This window comes from Schistocerca cancellata, chromosome 1, assembly GCF_023864275.1.
Source record: "Schistocerca cancellata isolate TAMUIC-IGC-003103 chromosome 1, iqSchCanc2.1, whole genome shotgun sequence".
Taxonomy (NCBI): Eukaryota; Metazoa; Arthropoda; class Insecta; order Orthoptera; family Acrididae; genus Schistocerca; species Schistocerca cancellata.
The window spans coordinates 1,123,885,659-1,123,906,214 of NC_064626.1; positions in this window are offsets into that span (position 1 = coordinate 1,123,885,659).

Genomic DNA, 20,556 nt, shown 5'->3' on the forward strand with positions numbered 1-20,556 from the left:
CAATGGATATCTGTCGCTTTTAGTTTTATGCTTCTTGATGCCGTCTGACGCTAGAATGGTGTCCTACATCTGAAAACAGTCAGTATGGTGGACCCACTGCAAAGTGCTCCAGGAAGTCGTATTTACGTACTTATTACTGCAGTTCCGCACTTTCTGGTGCAAAAAGTATATTGAGAAAGAGCCATCTGTGAAGACTGAGTTTGTTGTAGTAGACATGAGACTACTAACAAATCTCCTCATTACGTTTATTCAGGTGACATGTCATCTCTCTTTTGCTTAATAACATACATACATAACGTAACATACAATATTTTAGTGATAACATAACATACATTATTTTAATGAGATCGTCCTGTAATTATTGATGTATTTCACGTCATGTTCATTTAGTGATACAAGTGGCAGTTTCATAAAATTATGTTTGTTAATACATCACAGAAAATTGTATGATGTAACAAGTCCAGATCACGTCAAGGGTCGGGCGTTGTGGCCGAGCGGTTCTAGGCGCTTCAGTCCGGAACCACGCTGCTGCTACGGTCGCAGGTGCGACTCCTGCCTCGGGCATGGATGTCATTCTAAGTCTAGGGGACTGATGACCTCAGATGTTAAGTCCCATAGTGCTTAGAGCTACTTGCACCATGACGTCAGGGAAATCCTGGACTTGTTAGAACGATATGTTTCCGATACAGATACGTCATACGATGACGGTAATTTTAAAAGTATTCCAGCTACTAATTACCAAGGTAAAAAGTCGGGATGTGAAAAAATGACAGCAAAAGAGGACGTGATCATCACACAGAAGGTATTCACAGGTGCTGCAATGAGGAAAGCTTAATTTCATGATGATGATCTTGAAGCTGAAACCATCTCCGAAGGTTAGATTAACGCAGTGTGTCAAGGGAAATTAAAAATAATATGTTTTGAATGTTGTGTTAAGGGGGGTAGGACGTCAAACGGACCGACTTGGAGCAGGAGAGGCATCTCAGGACATCTTAATTTCCAGTGCCTACAGTTTTATAAATAAATTCATAAAACTTTGTCAGCATCATCAGGAAGGATTCAGGATTCACACTCATTGAAGCGGAAGTTCGAAAACATAACAAAATAATTTTTTTACGTGCGATATTTCATCATTTTTTCACTTACTAATGGCTGCATTTGTTGCTATAGGTACGCTTTTCTTCGTAAGTTAGAGAGATTCTGCGATGAATTTTGCACAGCATACATACCATACTCACAGGTGTATGAAACTCTAGAATTTACTTAATTTATGAAAAAACGAATGAACTGTTATATTTTAAACTTCGTTTTTACAAAAAACACAAATTTTATAATTAATTACCTCAATTTTTACCACAGTTTTTAATAGATTTGGAAAATTCTAGAGTTTCATATACCTTTACGTATGGTTTGTATTCTGTGCAAAATTCATCGAAGAATCTCTCTTAGTTATGAAGAAATGTGTACCTTTAGCAACAAATGCTGCCATTAGTAAGTGAAAAAAATGATGAAATTTCACTCGTAAATAAAACTACTTCGTTATGTTTTAGAACTTCCACTGCTATGAGTGTAAATTCTGAATCCTTCCTGGTCGTGCTGACAAAGTTTTATGAATTTGTTTGTAAAAGTATAGACAACGGAAATTGAAATGTCCTGTGGTGCCTCTCCTGCTTCAAGTTGGCCCGTTTGACGTCCTACCCCCCTTAAGGATGTGGCTTTTCATACGAAATACATGCAAAACTTTTTCATTCCTGTATATGCTCAACTTATTTATTGTCCTGTATATGGTAATACTAGTAGTTGAAGTTACTGGTATTATGTATTGATCCTTGTATGTTGTAAGATTTCCATTTTGAGATCGTTTTTCCACAACAAACAATGCTATAAAATGTTTAACTATCGACTTCTTATTTCTCATCCTCAACTATCTCCCGGAGCTGATGTCCAGTTTAGACGTCAATGGAACGGGAAGAAGCCCTAAAATCTGGTACAATGGGATGCACACGCTTTTTCATGTACTTCACAATGGTTTACAGAGAACATGTGTAGATCTAGATGTACGTCGATAAATATTTTAAGTGTAAGTGCTAATTTGAGACGAAGGGGTCAGTGTAGGAGAGGAGTAATGGCCGCATCAGAGCAGCTGGAATATTACTGTCCCCAAGGAAAAAGGTTTATTCCTTCATTCTTTTTTCCCTAAATCGCTCCAGGCAGATACTGGGATGGTTTCTCTGAAAGGGCACAGCCGACTTCCTTCCCCGTCCTTCCCTAATCTGATGAGGCCGATCACCTCTCTGTTTGGTCTCTTCCCCTAAACAACCCAACCCAATCTTCATTCTTTGTCGCTCTTGGATCAAAGCCCACTTTTACCTGCACATAAGCATCACTTTCAACAGCCTTCAGCGGTGAAACTTCCATTACGAAAATAAACAGAAACGGTGAATATGAAGGTACACTTTTAAATTATGTGTAAGTTTGTTCACTATTTTAGGGAAAAAAATCTCTTGTCAGTTGTTTGATTGATGTCTTTAATACTGTGGTTATTGTGGTGTCACCGCCAGACACCACACTTGCTAGGTGGTAGCTTTAAATCGGCCGCGGTCCATTAGTACATGTCGGACCCGCGTGTCGCCACTGTCAGTACTTGCAGAGCTAGCGCCACCACATGGCAGGTCTAGAAAGACGGACTAGCACTCGCCCCAGTTGTACGACGACTTTGCTAGCGACTACACTGACGAAGCCTTACTCTCATTTGCCGAGAGACAGTTAGAATAGCCTTCAGCTCAGTCCATGACTACGACCTAGCAAGGCGCCATTAACCGTATCTGAAGATAGTCTAATTTGTATAGTCAAGAGCGATGTACCACAAGGATGCAATAAAGTTAAGTATCCGAGGAACTGCATATTTTTCTCTATAGCATTCACCAAGTATCCTGTTCCAGAACTCACGCCAGCCGGCGTGTGTGTACGCGTGCCTTTCGGCTATTTCCTAGTGGCGTGGCTGTCTTGCTACGCCACAACAGTTATACCAAAGAACTATGATTACAGCGAACGATTTATGTGCAGTCAGATCAGTGGATCGCAATGGTTTAGTCAAAATGGATTGCTGCTTCGTAGCCTCCATCCCAGTCGACGGTCTCAACAATGGAAAACCGCGCAACTTGACCCGTGTCGTTGCATAGAAACACTTCGCTGCTTTGATTCTTTGCAGTGATTCGCTCTCGAAGCTATCACTCAAATTTGCGAGAAGTTACCATCTGTATACGAGGGGCACTGGTGACAGCGAACTGCTCAGTGACGGCAGTGTTCACTACGAGAAGCTAACTGTTGTCGACGACTTCTGCTGGGACGCAGGAGGAGGCGGAGGCGCTGTCCGGACACCGGGGACGGTGAGTCAGCACAGCGGCTCACAGCTAATGGCTGGCTGCGTAGTTAAACGTGGAACGGGCGAATAAGGAAGGCGAGGGATGCGAGAGGGAGCACCGGCAACAAACATGAAAAAGATAGCAAACAGTCTAGCTCGGACAGGGAGCCTACATGTACACGGTGAATGTATTCCTAGCAAGCCAACTTACGGTATGTGGATGAGGGTACACCTAACACCACTATTATTCAGTGTGTTTCCTGTTGTATTTCCGAAAGGAGCATCCGAAGAACGAAAGTGAGTTTAGGCACGAATCCTTGGAGACAAGAGATGACCAGCGTTTGCGGCAGACTGCAGTTTGATTCTGCTGGCTCTAGAGTCGGGTCAAGAGAAATTCTCGATACTATCCACCGGCTTTGAGCAGTGACGTACTGGTAATGTCTACCGTGACGTCATTTCTTGGGCTGCTTTTTCAACTGCATCTTTTATAGCGCTATTTGATGTCATATTTTCATTGCTTTCGAAATTTTGTAAACTTCTGCTGGGTATCTACTTCTGCAGCTACATAACTGCTCTACAGTACACACTAAAGTGTATGGCAGAGGTCATAGTCCCATCAGATTAGGGAGAGATGGGGAAGGAAGTCGGTCGCACCCTTTCAAAGGAACCATCTCGGCATTTACCTGAAGCGACTTAGGTAAATCACGGGAAACCTAAATGAAGATGGCCGGATGCGCTTTTCAACCGTCGTCCTCCCGGATGCGAGTCCAGTGTGCTAAAGACTCCGAAACCTCTCTCGGAGGAGGGTACATAAAGCGTGTCGAGCGGATGCGGAAAACAGTGCAGCCAATGTCGTAATGCGGAAACCGAGTGATTTATCTAATGTTCAGAACGGCATGATCATTGACTTGGGGTCAACGGCGGACGCGTTTCCGAAATGGTTAAGTTCGTAAACTTTTCGCGTGTTCTCGTCGTTAAAGCATACCGTCCACTGCAAAATGGAGCTACACTATGTGATCAAAAGCATCCAGACACCTGGCTGAAAATGACTTGTAAGTCCGTGGCGCCCTCCATTGGTAATACTGAAATTCAATATGGTGTTGGCCGTCTTATAAGTCAGCTGCTAATTCACAAGGTAAAAAGTCAGGATGTGAAAAAATGACAGCAAAAGAGGATGTGTTCATCACACAGAGGGTATTCACGGGTATTGCAATGATGAAAGCTTAACTTCATGATGATGATATTGAAGCTGAAACCATCTCTGAATGGTAGATTATCACAGTGTGGCAAGGGAAATGAAAAATAATATGTTCAGAATGTTATCTTAAAGATGTGGCTTTTCATATGAAAACCATGCAAAACTTTTTCCTTCCTGTATATGGTCAACTTATTTAATGTCCTGTATATGATAACACTGCCGACGGCCTTGCTGCAGTGGTAACACCAGTTCCCGTCAGATAATCGACGTTGACCACTGTCGGGCTGGGCTAGAACGTGGGTGGGTGACCATCCGGTCTGCCGAGCGGTGTTGGCACTCAGCCCTTGTGAAGCAAACGGAGGAGTTACTTGATTGAGAAGTAGTGGCTCTGGTCTCGGAAACTGACATACGGCGGGGAGAGCGATGTGCTGGCCACATGCCCCTCCATATCCGTAGTATCCAGTGACGCCTGTGGGCTGAGGATGAGACGATGGCTGGTCGGTACCTCTGGGCATCCTGGCCTGTTCGGGAGGAGTTTAGTTTTTAGTGTAATACGACAATACTGATAGTTGAAATTACTGGCATTATGTTTTGATTCTTGTATGTTCTAAGGTTTCCATTTTGAGATCGTTTTTCCACAACAAACAATGCTGTAAAGTGTTTAACTGTTGACTGCTTATTTCTCATCCTCAACTATCTCCCAGAGCTGATGTCCAGTTTACACATCAATGGAACGGGAAGAAGCCCTAAAACCTGGTACAATGGGATGCACACGCTTTTTCATGTACTTCAGAAGAGTTAACAGAGAACAGATGTAGATCTAGATGTACGTTAATAAATATTTTGCGTGTAAGTGCTGATTTGAGACGAAGAGGTCAGTGTAGGAGAGGAGTAATGGCCGCATCAGAGCAGCTGGAAGAACACTGTCCCAAAGGTAAAAGGTTTATTCCTTCATTCTTTGTCGCTCTTGGGTCTAAGCTCACTTTTAGCTGCACACCAGCACCACTTTCAACAGCCTTGAGCAGTGAAACTTCTATTACAAAAATAAACAGAAACGGTGAATATGAAAGTACACTTTTAAACTATGTATCAGTTTGTTCATCATTTTAGGAAAAGAATTCTCCTGTCAGTCGTTTGATTAATGTCTTGAATGCTGTGATTATTCCAAAGAACTATGATTACAGCGAACCATTTATGTACAGTCAGATCAGTGGGTCGCAGTGGTTTAGTCAAAATGGATCGTCGCTTTGTAGCCTCCGTCCCATCGACGGTCTCAACAATGGAAAACCGCGCGACTTGACCCGTGTCGTTGCATAGAAACACTTGGCTGCTTTGATCCCTTGCACTGACTCGTTCACGAAGCTACAGCTTAAGTTTGTGAGAAGTTACCATCTGTATACGATCGGTACTGGTGACAGAGAACTGCTCAGTGACGGCAGTGTTCACTACGAGAAGCTAACTGTTGTCGACGACTTCTGCTGGAACGCAGGAGGAGGTGAAGACGCTGTCCGGACACCAGGGACGGTGAGTCAGCACAGCGGCTCACAGCTTATGGCTGGCTGCGTAGTTAAACGTGGAACAGGCGAATAAGGAAGGCGAGGGATGCGAGAGGGAGCACCGGTAACAAATATGAAAAAGACAGGAAACAGTCTATCTCGTATATGGAGCCTACATGTACACGGTGAGTGTATTCCAAGCAAGCCAACTTACGGTATGTGGCTGAGGGTACATCTAGTACCACTATTATTCAGTATGTTTCCTGTTGTATTTCCGAATGGAGCATCCGAAGAACGAAAGTGAGTTTAGGCACGAATCCTTGGAGAGAAGAGATGACCAGCGTTTGCGGCAGACTGCAGTTTGATTCTGCTGGCTCTAGAGTCGGGTCAAGAGAAATTCTCGATACTATCCACCGGCTTTGAGCAGTGACGTACTGGTAATATCTAACGTGACGCCACTTCTTGGGATGCATTTACAACTGCATCTTTTATAGCGCTATTTGATGTCATATTTTCATTGCTTTCGACATTTTTTAAACTTCTGATGGGTATCTACTTCTGCATCTACATGACTGCTCTACAGTTCACACTCAAGTGCATGGCAGAGGCTTCATCGAAAGCTCGGTTTCGCTGCCGTTCCACTAACGAATAGCGTGTGGAAAAATGAACACTTAAATCTTTCTACACGAGGTTTGATTTCTCTTATTTTGTTGCAATGGTCATTTCTCTCTATGTAGGTTGCCAACAATAAAATATCCTGACATTCAGTGGGAAAAGTTGGTGATTGACATTTCGTCAGTAAACTGAATAACCGGCATCCCAACTCGCATCTCATACCTGTGACAGTATCTCGCCAATCTCTTGATAATATAAAACGAGCTGCCCTTCTCTGAGCTTGCTCGATGTCCTCCGTTAATCCATTGGTAAGGATCCCGTACAACACAGCAATTCCCTAGAAGAGGACGGACAACATTAGTGTTGTCTCTTTCGTCGATTTCTTGCATCTTCTGTGTATTCTACCAATAAAAGGCAATCTTTGGTTCACCTTCCCAGCAACATTATCCGTGTGATCATTCTTAATTAAGTCGTTCGGAACTCTTACTGCTAGGTATTTAATCGAATTGATAGCCTTTAGAGCCGGTGTGGCCGACTGGTTCTAGGCGCTACAGTCTGGAATCGCACTACCGCTACGATTGGAGGTTCGATTCCTGCCTCGTGAATGGATGTGTGTGATGTCCTTAGGTGAGTTGGGTTTAAGTAGTTCTAAGTTATAGGGGGCTGATGACCTCAGAAGTTAAGTCCCATAGTGCTCAGAGCCATTTGAACCATTTGATAGCCTTCAGATTTGTGTGATTTATCGGGGAACCCAAATTTAAGAGATTCATTTTAGTACTCATGTGGATGATCTCATATTTTTCATTATGTATGGTCAATTCCCATTTATCGTACCATATAGACATCTTTCCGAAATGATTTTACAATTTTTTTCATGTTCTGATGACTTTACTATGGGAAACAAAATATTAGTCGATTTGTCAGTCTTTTTTTTCTTTGTGATAAAGACGTTTTTAATTCCTTTTCTGTATTATGGTCCCCACTGCAGATGTGGTGCTATATTTAGCGATACTATAGTCCAATCCACTAGCTATGGCAGTTCGCCCATGGTCGAGGCACAGGTCCGGATTGCGTTGTTCACTATTCCAAACGGCAGTTGCGGTCCGCGCATGGGCGTGGTTTCCGTTTGAAGAGAGTGTATATCCTGCAAATTATGTCTCTCGCTTGCTTCTGCAGAATTTGTCACTTACCACCACCACCCCGAATGAGGTGGGCCAGTAGTTAACATACTGGACTCGCATTCGAGAGTTAGGTTTTCCCTGATTTCGCTACGTCGCTTCAGGCAAATACCGGTCTGGTTCAGTTGAAAGGGCGCGGCCAATTTCCTTCTTCACTCGTCCCTAATTTGATGGGACCGAAGACCACACTGTTTGGTCTCCTCTCTCAAACCAACCAACCAACCAACCACCACCATCAGCGATGACAATACGCGACGAATGGAATAGAAATTCACCAAACAACTCGCTACGATCACGTTTAATGCTCGCATTAGCTATGGCATTAACAGCAGAGCGCTCACAAAACTATTGAATGTTCATTAGCTTTCGGCTAATGTGTGACGTAAGTGCACAGAACGAACCTAACTCGACCGTTATCGTTCGTGACTCCAACTATAGATGCGTATTATGTTTATGTTGTTTATGTGTGATTGATTATAATAATTGCAATTCGAACTATTTTTCCCAGTGTAGTGAACTGTGGTAACCAAAACTGCCTGTGACATTTACATTTCAAAATATCGCGAATGTTATGACGCTATAGTCACCGTGCCCTTTACAACGTAAGTCGCATGTTCGCTACGGCACTGGTCAAAACCGACGGACAGTACTGCAAGTCCATCTCGCATAAGGATCGTATGGACAAAATAAGTGAGATTATAGCTCGTACAGGGGCATACAGACTGATTTGCAAATGGAATAGGAAGTGGAGTGACTCTGCAGTGTTTTGTGGAGTGTGTTCTGAAAGGGTTCGTGGTAGAAATAGCATATATAATCTCGATAAGGGTATCCTCATAAAACCTTAATTAATAACTGTTCTTCTGTTTCTACTTTTTCAGAATGATTTTCGACGATATAACAATCTACATTTAGTGTTTTCTTTTGCACAGAGATGATGTATATTGAGCTGATGCTAGACTCACATTAACTTCAAATTTTAAAAGAATTTCGAGTCAACGTTGTTGACATTGCTTTCTTGAGTCTTCACTGGTGACTCTTGTAGTTTAGTATTCCGATGCCCTACTTGGAATTTGGTGTGATGTTGATAGCTCCAGTCAGCACCTGCTGTGAGGGAGGGACGCTTGCTGACGGACTGCAAGTGCCACACGCCGCCCACGGAGTATTTCAAACAAATTATAATATTCGAAACCAATAGTTGACTAATACAAAATATGATAAAAGTAAAAAAGACGCTTTTGTGTGACATTTTGTCACGTAAACTTTATTAGGACCTGATTATAGACCCGCATGCTCATTTAAGGATGATGAGGGTACAGGAAACGTCGCGTCTCCAACGCTGAAAGGAAGAATTCCGAATTTAACGCAGCTAAATTCCATACCTTCACAGTATACAGATGTAGAGTTTGCGACGGAAATGCTAAAGATTAATCTTGGACGAAATGAGCTGTTGTTAGTTGACTAACATGTACTTTCAGTACGCTCAGAAAATACAGCCTTACCTTGCAGGTCTAAAGATTTGGGCAATATCTGGATGTAGATGCAAACGCGTTTTCACTTCGCATGCTAACGCCAAATTCAGGTTTTGATATAGTGGAAGAACAACTGAAAGCGGGTTTAGCTAGAACAACATACCAGAAAGCAGCAGGATAACCCGAGTGTCAATTAATAATACGAAAAAGAGATGAATCACTGGAAATAATTGGTGAAGATATATGGAGAATGCCCTGCAACGTGGCAGCAAACGAAATAAATAACGAACTGTATTTCCGCACTAAGAAAAAATCTGGGCTATTACCTACTGATCGGGAATCATTAGCCAAAGCATTAATGGAGTCTCGGATCAATGATCACAAAAAGGTTGACAATACGAAAAAGCAGCGCTAGCATTCGATAGAAAAAGTCCCCTACAGAGTCAAAGAAGATGTACGAGTGATGATAACGAAATATAAAGAATCAGGGAGAGGCGATTTTTGGCGTTCTCCCAGCGTAATGGATGTCCACGAAGTTTTGGGATTGAAACCGGATGACCATGGTTTCCACGTTTCAAAATATCGACTTACAACCATTCAGCCGTCTTCTAAAGATAGCCGAATGTTGTCAGTCGAATTATCGTGGCAAGATATCGACATCATGTGGCTGTAATCCCGAAACCTTTAGGTATAAACGCAGAGGTATTACAAGCGCCCACATTTCTCGATGGTCTCTTCCTGCAGGGGAGAATTTGTCGAGTATTGGAGACAGCAAAAGACGTTTCCTTATCGAAAGAGAAACCACACGTACACAGGAAACAAAATCTTACAGGCCGAAATGTTATTATGAATATTATTGGAAGTACAGCAGGAACTGTAATGTAGCAGGCTGCAAGAGCGTAGACACGTTTTTCGTGTGAAAAATTTTAGTTCGGAAGATAAACGAAATCCGCAGAAGAGTTGCTTTGAAATTCAAAACATTTGCCGAGGTGGGCCGGGAGAGACCTTGGTGACTGCAGGCCGTTTGCCGAATGCACACGGTTTTCAGTGTGTACGTAAATATCACCTGCAAAGGGTACATATAACCTGCAGATGAAATTTCCTCTTCCATTTTTTATCTCAGTCAAAAGTTTAGTTAGTAATTAACGTCAAAGTTTCTCGATTATAGGAGCCACTTATGGAATCCTCTTATGACCAGAACAGATACTGTGCTGGAGGATGACTTAATGGACGATGGACTGACGGCATATATAAAAAAGCAGGCCAAATTTGGATAGGAAAAGTAGAGTATTGAGACGCATGGGAAAGTCCGAAAGATAAATATATCTAGTAGTGTTGCCGTAGCTGATGACTGACTACTTGTTTGTATTGAAGGATTCCTCTGTCGTAAAAGAGAGTTTTTAAGGAGAAACGATGTTATTCTACGCTGGAATACATTTCTGCTGTCTTCGAAACACTTTATTTCCATGGGCAGATTGTGAAATAAGTGAATGAAAATATTTAAAATACATTAACTCACTGATTTCTGTGTTCACAAAGTTAGTAATTATTCTTAGGGCAAAAAACAGATGAACGTAAAGATTTCATATGTTTTTTTTTTTTCAGTTTACATTTTTATCGAAAGGTATAGACAAGATCTTAGGACTCTCTGTCCTGTTTATTAGTTTTTGTTGTCTCACTTTACCAATAGGAGGTGAGGTCCTTTCGAAATTACAAATGTAGATGAACTGTGTTTTCTCGCACTTTAAAGACAACCCATTTCTCTTGCTATTTTCTCTGTTTGTCTGACTTTACTCAGCTCGAAAATAATGTTTTTATAATCTTCTAAATGTACTAATGATCTCTCCTGATTCAAATAAAATGGTACATCATTAGCACAGAGCAAAGAAATTAATGGGTCTATGCTCGAACAGTGCAAAATGCCCATTGTGGCTTTCTACCCATGCACATGACATAGCGTTCCCCTTCGTTTACTCGAACTTTTCTGTGCAACATTCTGCGTCTTGTTTGCTAAGTATGAAGAGAAACTTAATGAAAGAGAAACATCGAAGATAAACATAATTTCGCTAGCAGAATGCTTTGACTAACGCAATCATATGCATCCGTGAAGTTACTGACGGATCCAACAACTCATCTAAAATTTTTATTGTCCGTTTAGAGAAGTATAGCGATGCCACAGTAGTGAAACCCATTTGAACTTCATAGTGCAATTAAGTAAATTTAGTACTTCAGCACAGTTGAGTGATGGCCATTAAGTACGTTACCTTCGTAGGAGGTTTTCGAAAGTGATATAAGGGGTGAGACTGACCAGCAGTTATTGACATCTGTGGAGTCAGCTTCCTTTTACAGATATCTAACAGTGGCGTATTTTAGTGAGGCTGAGCGAGCCCTCTGATTTAATGATGCGTTCTGCATGTGATTAATAACATTACATATTATTTGATTTGTTTGTCGGAAACGTCGCCAAAGCCTGGAAATGACAGTCGATGACTAGGAAATACTAGGCATCTCTAAAGCAGCTGAAATATTTGATGAGGCGGTAAGGCAAAGGCAACACTTCTTGGTGCGAAATGAACGCCCGTGCTAACAGCTGAGTTATTTCTCAGTTACAGGCCGTACTATATGCAACAGAGCTGCAATTCGACAAACTCCTTGGTTGCTCAGTTATCCCTTTCGAGACCACTTCGAGAATAACTGCAAACTGTCCACCGCTGTACGTCGCGAGCTATTTTGCTACACCGAAAGACCTTCAAAACTCGATCTGTCTCCAGTGGATAATGGGCAACATCGGCATAAAGAGTGAAGTCGCGCTAGCTAAACTGCCGAAACTGTGCAGAAAGTGTCATCCACTGTACGAGTAGTGTCACAAAATATAAGGGCGAAAGCAGGAATTGCAATAATGGTAGACCAGAAATGAAAAATAAAGAATGACAGCATAACATTATGTCAGTCCGTTTTAAAATAGCCAGAGAACATATGACGATAGTAGGGATTTATAGTTCAGAAGAAGGCAGAAAAGGAGAGATGGAAATATTCTACCAGAAATCACAATCTGTTATCAAAGAGGTTAATAAAACTGATATACTATACTTGTATGGAGACTCGAATGCTCGAGTTGTGAACAGCCATCTCCAGAGTACTGTAGGAAAGTTTAGGGAAGCCGCAGTTAACATTAAAGGTGAGAAGATGTGAGAATTTTGCACGTATAACGTCTTTAAGGTAACTAATACCTATATGGATAAGGGATATTCAAAGTACACGTGGCCTGGCAGAGGTTCTAGATCAGTCATAGTCTATGTGGTAGATGATAGAAAAGGGGAAATTCTAGTGGACAATGTTACAGCATATAGGCCTAGAGGTTGTGATATATATATATATATATATATATATATATATATATATATATATATATATTAGAGAGAGAGAGAGAGCAATCATTATCTGCTGATGTTTAAAATACTTCTAAGAAGTATATGGTCAAAACCCAAGAAACAGTTTACAGCTAGAATAGAAAATGAAGGAAATTACAGACCTCTATCAACAAAGATTAAACAGATATTTGGTAGAGAATGACAAAAAGAAGGATACTAATGAGGAAAGTCAGGATATAAATAACTGTATGAAAGAAGCAGTAAACGAGGTAATGGGCAAACAAATCACCTAGAAGCGAAAGAAAGATCTGAGAACATGGTACAACGAAACTGAAAAGCTAAAGACGGATCCAGCTAGACAACACTGTATAGCTGATAGAAATATTGCAAAACCCCTAATAATAACAGCAAAGGGTGACATTTGGTAAAAATTCGTAAATGAGGTGAAACATGATGTGTATGGGAGTCAACACTTCGCCCATAAATTATTAATCAATATAAATAAAACAGAAAGAGACAACTCCCGAATGGATGTGATAACACATATGGATGAACTGAGCATTATAAAAGTATTTTGTTTAACTCTGAGGCAGATGTTTGTACTAATCCTGAAATTAGGACTGGAGAATTAGTAAAAAATATTGACTACCTTAATTTAGGAGAGTAAGAGACATTAATAAAAAATCAAAATAATAAAAACAGAGGGCATAAATATAAAACTCGTAAAGAATGGTGTATTTTTATTCAAACTCCGTCTTCTTCTTCTTCTTCTTCTACTAAAGACCTACTGGCTTACAATGTGGATCCCCGATGCAAGGTTAACGGCCACTATCTCTTCTATGTTTACGATGGGGAAACCGATAAACCCACAAACTATAGAGTTATAATTATTTTAAATTCTATCTGTAAATTGTGCACCGATATATTAAAATACTGGTTAAAGCCAATTGTAGAATCACTTTTGCAAGAACAACAAAAACATTTTCGAAAAGGGAGCACTTGTATTGATGACCTCTCACCCCATTAGTGAGAAATTGTACGAACATTCGAGCCTGAAATCGTATTTTTTAGTTCTTTAGTCTTTTTAAAAAGATACTTCAACACTAATTTTAAGTTTTTACTTCTTCCCTGTTTGATTCTGTAATTTCAGTTCGTGTGCGGAATAATAATCATTGTAAACGATGCAACACTCGTTTTATTTATATCCACGCTATCAATCTGTGCAATTATCATGCTAATTTTTTTCTCTGTGTTCTACGTCTTATATACGAAAACCCTTCAAGTTAATCTCGTCTCACACTTGCGTAACTTCGTGTTTGTTTGTATGGGCCACGGTCCGAAACCATTTAAAGCAGCAAAAATAGGCACGACGTAGTACATCCAACGCTGCTGAGACCGTGACTTGTGTCTCAGCTGGTTCGGGGCATCCTAAAATTCTAGTAACAGATGACATCTTCACGGTATTACGTTATGAACTCTGTCAATAGGACGCATTGTGTTGACGACAAAAGTACAGACACGACTGAGGCATTCTGGGTTCATCAGACAGTTTGTCCAAGCAGGTAATATGGATTTCCTACGCAGAGAGCTGAATTTTTTGATCTGGAATAAACATGGCCATCATTTGCAGTGACCGCTCAACTTTTCACTTTCCATTCCGTCTTGATACCTGCATACACTAATGGATTTCGAATTAGGAGGCGATCTGGAATGTAAGACCCATTCTCTCACTAAAAACCCATTCATTCAGTAGAAAAAGCTTTAAAATTTGTAGAGTCCCGGTCATAAATTTCCAGATCATAATATGGTAAAGCGGGGGAATTTCAATCTACCGGATATTCACTGAGACACTCAGGTGACCAAAACCGGTGCCAACTACAGAGTTTTATGTGGAATGATAGCTTTATCGAAAATTACACCAAGCATGTAAAAAAGGGACGACGAAGTCGTTAGAGACGAAGTACAGGATCAGACTGGAGAAGGGTGAGGAAGAAAATCGAGCGTATCCTTTTCAAAGATACCATCCTAGCATTCCCCTCGAGCTATTGCGGCGAACCACGCCAACGTAAATCTGGATGGCAAGACGGTGCTTGAGCCACCGAATGGTTCAAATGGCTCTGAGCACTATGCGACTTAGCTTCTGAGGTCATCAGTCGCCTAGAACTTAGAACTAATTAAGCGTAACTAACCTAAGGACATCACACACATCCATGCCCGAGGCAGGATTCGAACCTGCGACCGTAGCGGTCGCACGGTTCCAGACTGTAACGCCTAGAACCGCACGGCCACTCCGGCCGGCTTGAACCGCCGAACTCCAAAAGGCGCTTCCTGTGTCATAACAACTGTGCCACCTTTCTCGGTCTTTGTTTACAAAAACGACTCACTAGCTTTACGTCTTTCATCTTCCGCCGACAACCAAACACGAAATCTTCTGCTCAGTTAATACAGGAAATCTGTGTCCAGTGTTATGTCATCATTTACTACAGGCTTTATAAGGACTGTTACCTCCGCCCCCCGGTAGCTGAGTCGTCAGCGCGACAGAATGTCAATTCTAAGGGCCCGGGTTCGATTCCCGGCTGGGTGGGTGATTTTTCTCCGCTCAGGGACTGGGTGTTGTGTTGTCCTAATCATCATCATTTCATCCCCATCGACGAGCAAGTCGCCGAAGTGGCGTCAAATCGAAAGACTTGCACCAGGCGAACGGTCTACCCGACGGGAGGCCCTCGTCACACTACATTTATTTAGGACTGTTACGATAGCTGGGAAAATATTTGCCTTTATCAAATGCGACAATAAACAGACAGCAGATTACCTGCACAGTCAATAAAAGACATCCATTTCTATGGCTGTCAAGGTATACTATCAAGAGAGAAAAGTCAGAGTACTGTACAGTACGCTGGAGAAACGTAAATATCGTTCAGTACCAAGCAAAATCCGAAAGCACCTCTTTTTCAATACTGGTGACGCGAAGTTACTATGAAAGTATACTTCAGGAAATCAAAATCTTAATCACAATCAATGAAGGCAAAACAAATATAAGCTTGACACAGCGAGAAATGTCCAATGAGTTCGAAATAAGCGTTTCTACTTACCAACGTAATCAAAAATTGTAATATGTTTGGTTTCTGTATATTTTTCTGAGTCATTAGTATTCTGATTGGTTTCATACTGCCCGCCGCGTATTCCTCTCCATTGCCAATCTATTAATCTCAGAGTAGCACTTGCAACCAACATCCTCAATTATTTGCTGGATGTATTCCAATCTTTGGCTTTCTCTACAGTTTCTACCTCTACAGCTCTCTCTAGTATCATGGAAGTTATGCCGCCATGTCTTAACCGGTGTGTATCATTCTGTTCCTTCTTTTTGTCAGTGTTTTCCCTACGTTTCTTTCTTTGCCTATTCTGTAGAGAACCTCCTAGTTCCTTATCTTGTCAGTCCTAATTTACGACATTGTTCCGAAAAACCACATCTCAAATTCTTCGATTCTTTTTCTGTTCCCGTTTTCCCACTGTCCCTGATTCACTACCATACAATGCTGTGATTCAGACATACATTCTCAGAAACTTCTTTCTCAAATTAAGATCGATGTTTGATCAGCAGGCTTTTTTCAGTCCCTCTCCCCTGGGCTGGTCTGCCTTTTATATCCCCATTGCTTTGTGGGTCATGGGCTATTTTGCTTCCAAGGTAGCAGAATTCCTTAACTTCATCTACTTCATCATCACCAGTCCTGATGTTAAGTTTCTCAAGTAACGTAAAGTTTTAGAACTGTATGGCAGACCTCAGCTTTTCAAACTGTATAGCTTCTCCTTACTTTCGTCTTTCTTCGATTTTCGTTTAATTCAACATCTCCTGTAAGTCTTCCTCCCTTTCGCTGAAGATAGCAGTGTCATCGGCGAATCTTATCATTGATATCCTTCATTCAGAATTTTAATTCCACTCTTCGACCTTTCATTTATTTCTGTCACTGCCTCTTAGACGTATAAATTACCAGTAGGGGCGAAGTGCACAACCCTGTCGTACAAACGTTTTAATCCGAGAACTTCGTTCTCTGTCTTCCAATTTTATTGTTCCCTCTTGGTTCTTGTACATGTTGTGTATTACCAGTCTCTCCCTATAGCTTACCCTATTTTTCTCAGAATTTCCAACATTTTGCACAGTTTGACATTCTCGAATGCTTTTTCCTGGTCGACAGATCCCATGAGTTTGTCTTGATTTTTCAATGTCTTCGATTATTTGCAGGAATGTTAGAACTATTACTTATCGCAGTAGTATAGCCTTAACGAACTTCCCTTTATTCCTTAGTACTTCCGTAACCTACTTTTTGCGCATTTATCTTAAACTTCAGCATAGTCTTCATCATTATTAAAATGTGATATGAATCTATATCTGCTCCTGTGTTCGACTACAATCCAGTATCTGACTCCGGAATCTGTGCCTGACCACGAGGTAAGGTAATTGAAATCCTCCCGGCATTTTTCAAGCGCACCTCCTCCTCTTGTGAGTCTTGAACATAGGATTGGCTAGTACTAGCTGAAATATACTGCAGTACTCAATTCGTCTTTCTCCTCCCTCATTTCTAGTACCAAACCCATATTCTCAAGTAACTCGTTCTTCTACTTCTTCCCATAAAACCGCGTTCCAGTCACAAATGACTGCTACATTTTCATCTCCTTTTATGTACTGAATCACCCGTTCAGTATCCTCACACACTTTTTATATCTTTTCATCTCCAGGGTGCGACGTCGGTGTTAATTTGCTGTTCTCTTCCGATGAGGACAACCTGTCACTGAACTGTTCACAGCAACTCATTCTCTGTCCTACTTTTCTATTCATAACGAAACCCTTCTCTCGTTATTTCATTTTCTGCTGCTGTTGATATTACCCTATATTCATTTCACAGGAAATATTTGACGTTATTCCATTTCATTTCACTGACATCCACATTGAACCTTTTCATTCCATTTTCAGATTTTATAGCTTCCCCCCCCCCCCTCCCCCCACGTTCAAACTTTTGACATTCCACGCCCCGACTCGTAGCACGTTATCCTTTCATCGATTATTCAGTCTCTTTTTCATGGCCACCTCCCCTTGGCAGCCCCTCCCAGAGATCCGAATGGCAATCATTCCGAAATATTTTGCCAACATAGAGATCGTGTAACGCCGGAAACGCATATCCTCCCATTTCCATCTATTGTACTATAAATGTTTCCCTTATTTTGCTACCTGAAGATATGACATTTCTGTCTCTTTTATATTGTAATTGTTTCGCTTATATATATATATATATATATATATATATATATATATATATATATATATATATATATATCGATGTATAATTGGTTTGTTTTGTAAATATTATTTGTATTTTTACGCTGGGTCTTGCCTAGGGAAAACTATGCTATCGAACGACTACATCGATAGGTCGTGTGGAGAACCAAAGTACCAAAGTATTTAGGATCTTTGGTAGTGTTAACTCTGCCGCGTGGAGCGCGGGCAGAGGAGAGTCTGGCTGGAGTAGGGCGCTGGAGCAGGAGTGTTGTATGACGCTCCCGCGAGTTGCCGCGCTTTCGGGGTTTGGCAGCATGTAATTGCGCTCGACTTGCTACGATAGTTTCTGACACGGTGTCGCGGACGGGAAGCATTATCTGGCGCACATCAAGAGCCCGTTTCGCCTGGTGACCGTGTCGAGAAGAAGGCGCACCAACATCCAGCTTCTACAACAGCGACGGCCGACACTGAGTGACTGTCGCCACCTCCTCGATCGACGACTGCAATCCTTCAATCAACTAACAAGGAAGACTGGAAGCACGTAAAGTTTTAGAACTGTATGGCAGACCTCAGCTTTTCCAACTTTTAAAATTGTTGCATCACAAAATTACAGCTACTTAGCATGAACCTTTGTTGCTCATTGTCCCAATTGCATTACCAAGTAGGGTCCCTTCCTTCTCTAGAATGAACCCGAGTGTCGTTGAAATTCATACGCCAGCATTAAAGTAATATCATTCCATTTCACTGCTTTAATTTCAAAGTTCAGTTAAAGTATTCATAGCTGGCTACAATATTTAGATTTCACAAGCAGAAATTAAGAGTGCGAGTTTTGTTACCATATTTTAGCTTACCTGTGACTGCAGCTCAGCTTGGTATGTACTAAATTTTACTATTGTTAAATGTTCAAAATCATTTAATTCAAGTTCAAAGTTAAATCTCTTATTTCTAAATTGCGTAGATTCAAGTAGCTTTTGAAATGACTGTTGAGGTAGCCCAAGACTAACCTTATTTTATTGAATTTCGTAGTGCTTCAGAAACAAAGTTCACTATTAATTTCAGTCACCAAATTAAATTTCAATTTTCCGGTTTTATTAATTCTTTTGCTAAATTAACTCAGAGTGTAGCAAAATTTATTACTTCTGACAAACATTCAGTTTTCACACAACACATATCAACCTTCAACTGCCACGCTTTTAGTGCTAATTATATGTGCATTAATCTTTCATTTTCAGTTATTATAGTAGTTGTCCATAGAACTGGCGACCGTAATTTCCCCCAAATCTCAAATATCTAATTAACGCCAATTAATTGTTAACGTAACGACCGCACAATTACTTTCTTTATTAATTTTACCCTTTCCTCAAAATTAATTTCCACCAATTTCATTTGCATTTTTCCTTTCAATTTAGATGTAACCCTTTCCTCCCTCTTTACCGACAGATTAACTTCGGTAACGATTGCTTTTCCCAAATTTCCATTAAGTTCACGCGGTTTAATTTTTCACTGTCATTGAGGTCGATAAGTGAGGGGGAGGTTACAATCGTCATTATACTTCTTCAATTACAGACCCACGTCTTGGCGATTACACAATATGTGTGTGTAATGCAGTGGTTTTCATTGCCTTACGCATCCTCATGCCGTTGATCATTGCTGATTCTTCTGCCTTTAGGCCTGTCTTGTTTCCCCGAAGGGCAACCATTCCGGAGAATAAATATGTCCTCTGTAGTTATCACGATGGACTGTGAAAACAGAGGTCTTGCAAATCCCAGCTCGCTCTGTTCCTTCATGAGATCGAGATGACAGCAGCTGACGGCACCCAAGTTAACGCCGTGTTCCATGACTTGCGGACGTCGTTCGATACAATTCCGCACTGCCATCTAGAGAAGAAATAACAAGTTTCCAGTATATTTGGCCAGACTCCTGACTGGACGGAGGGCCTCCTGGCAGACAGAAATCAACACGTCGCTATTAATGGGGCGTATCAAAATGGTTCAAATGGCTCTGAGCACTATGGGACTTAACATCTGTGGTCATCAGTCCCCTAGAACTTAGAACTACTTAAACTTAACTAACCTAAGGACATCACACACATCCACGCCCGAGGCAGGATTCGAACCTGCGACCGTAGCAGTCGCGCGATGGGGCGTATCGGTCAAGTGTAAAATCATCTTGAGACGTGCCCCAGGACAGTGCTGGAAGTCCATTTCAGTTTAGGGGACAGATAAATGGTCTCCTGTATGTCGCCAGAAGTTACTCGGCGCTGTCCGCGGGTGGTACTGTTATAAACAGAGAAGATGCAATGAAAGAAAATTTTAGAGAAATGCGGCAAGATCTGCCCAGGGTCGACTCTTGGTACAGGGACTTCCAGTTGAACTTTAGCGTAAACCACTGTTTGTTACTGTACACAAATGGGCGTGACAGCTCAATTCTTATTGCTGGATATAACCCACTGTGAACAGCATAAACCGAAAAGTAGGTAGGAGTATTCGTGAGTAGCGGCCTAACGTGGAAACCGATATGAAATTTTTCTAACAACAGTACGTGCCACACTGGGGTTTATTGTAAGTATCCTGTGGTGACTTCATTCATACAT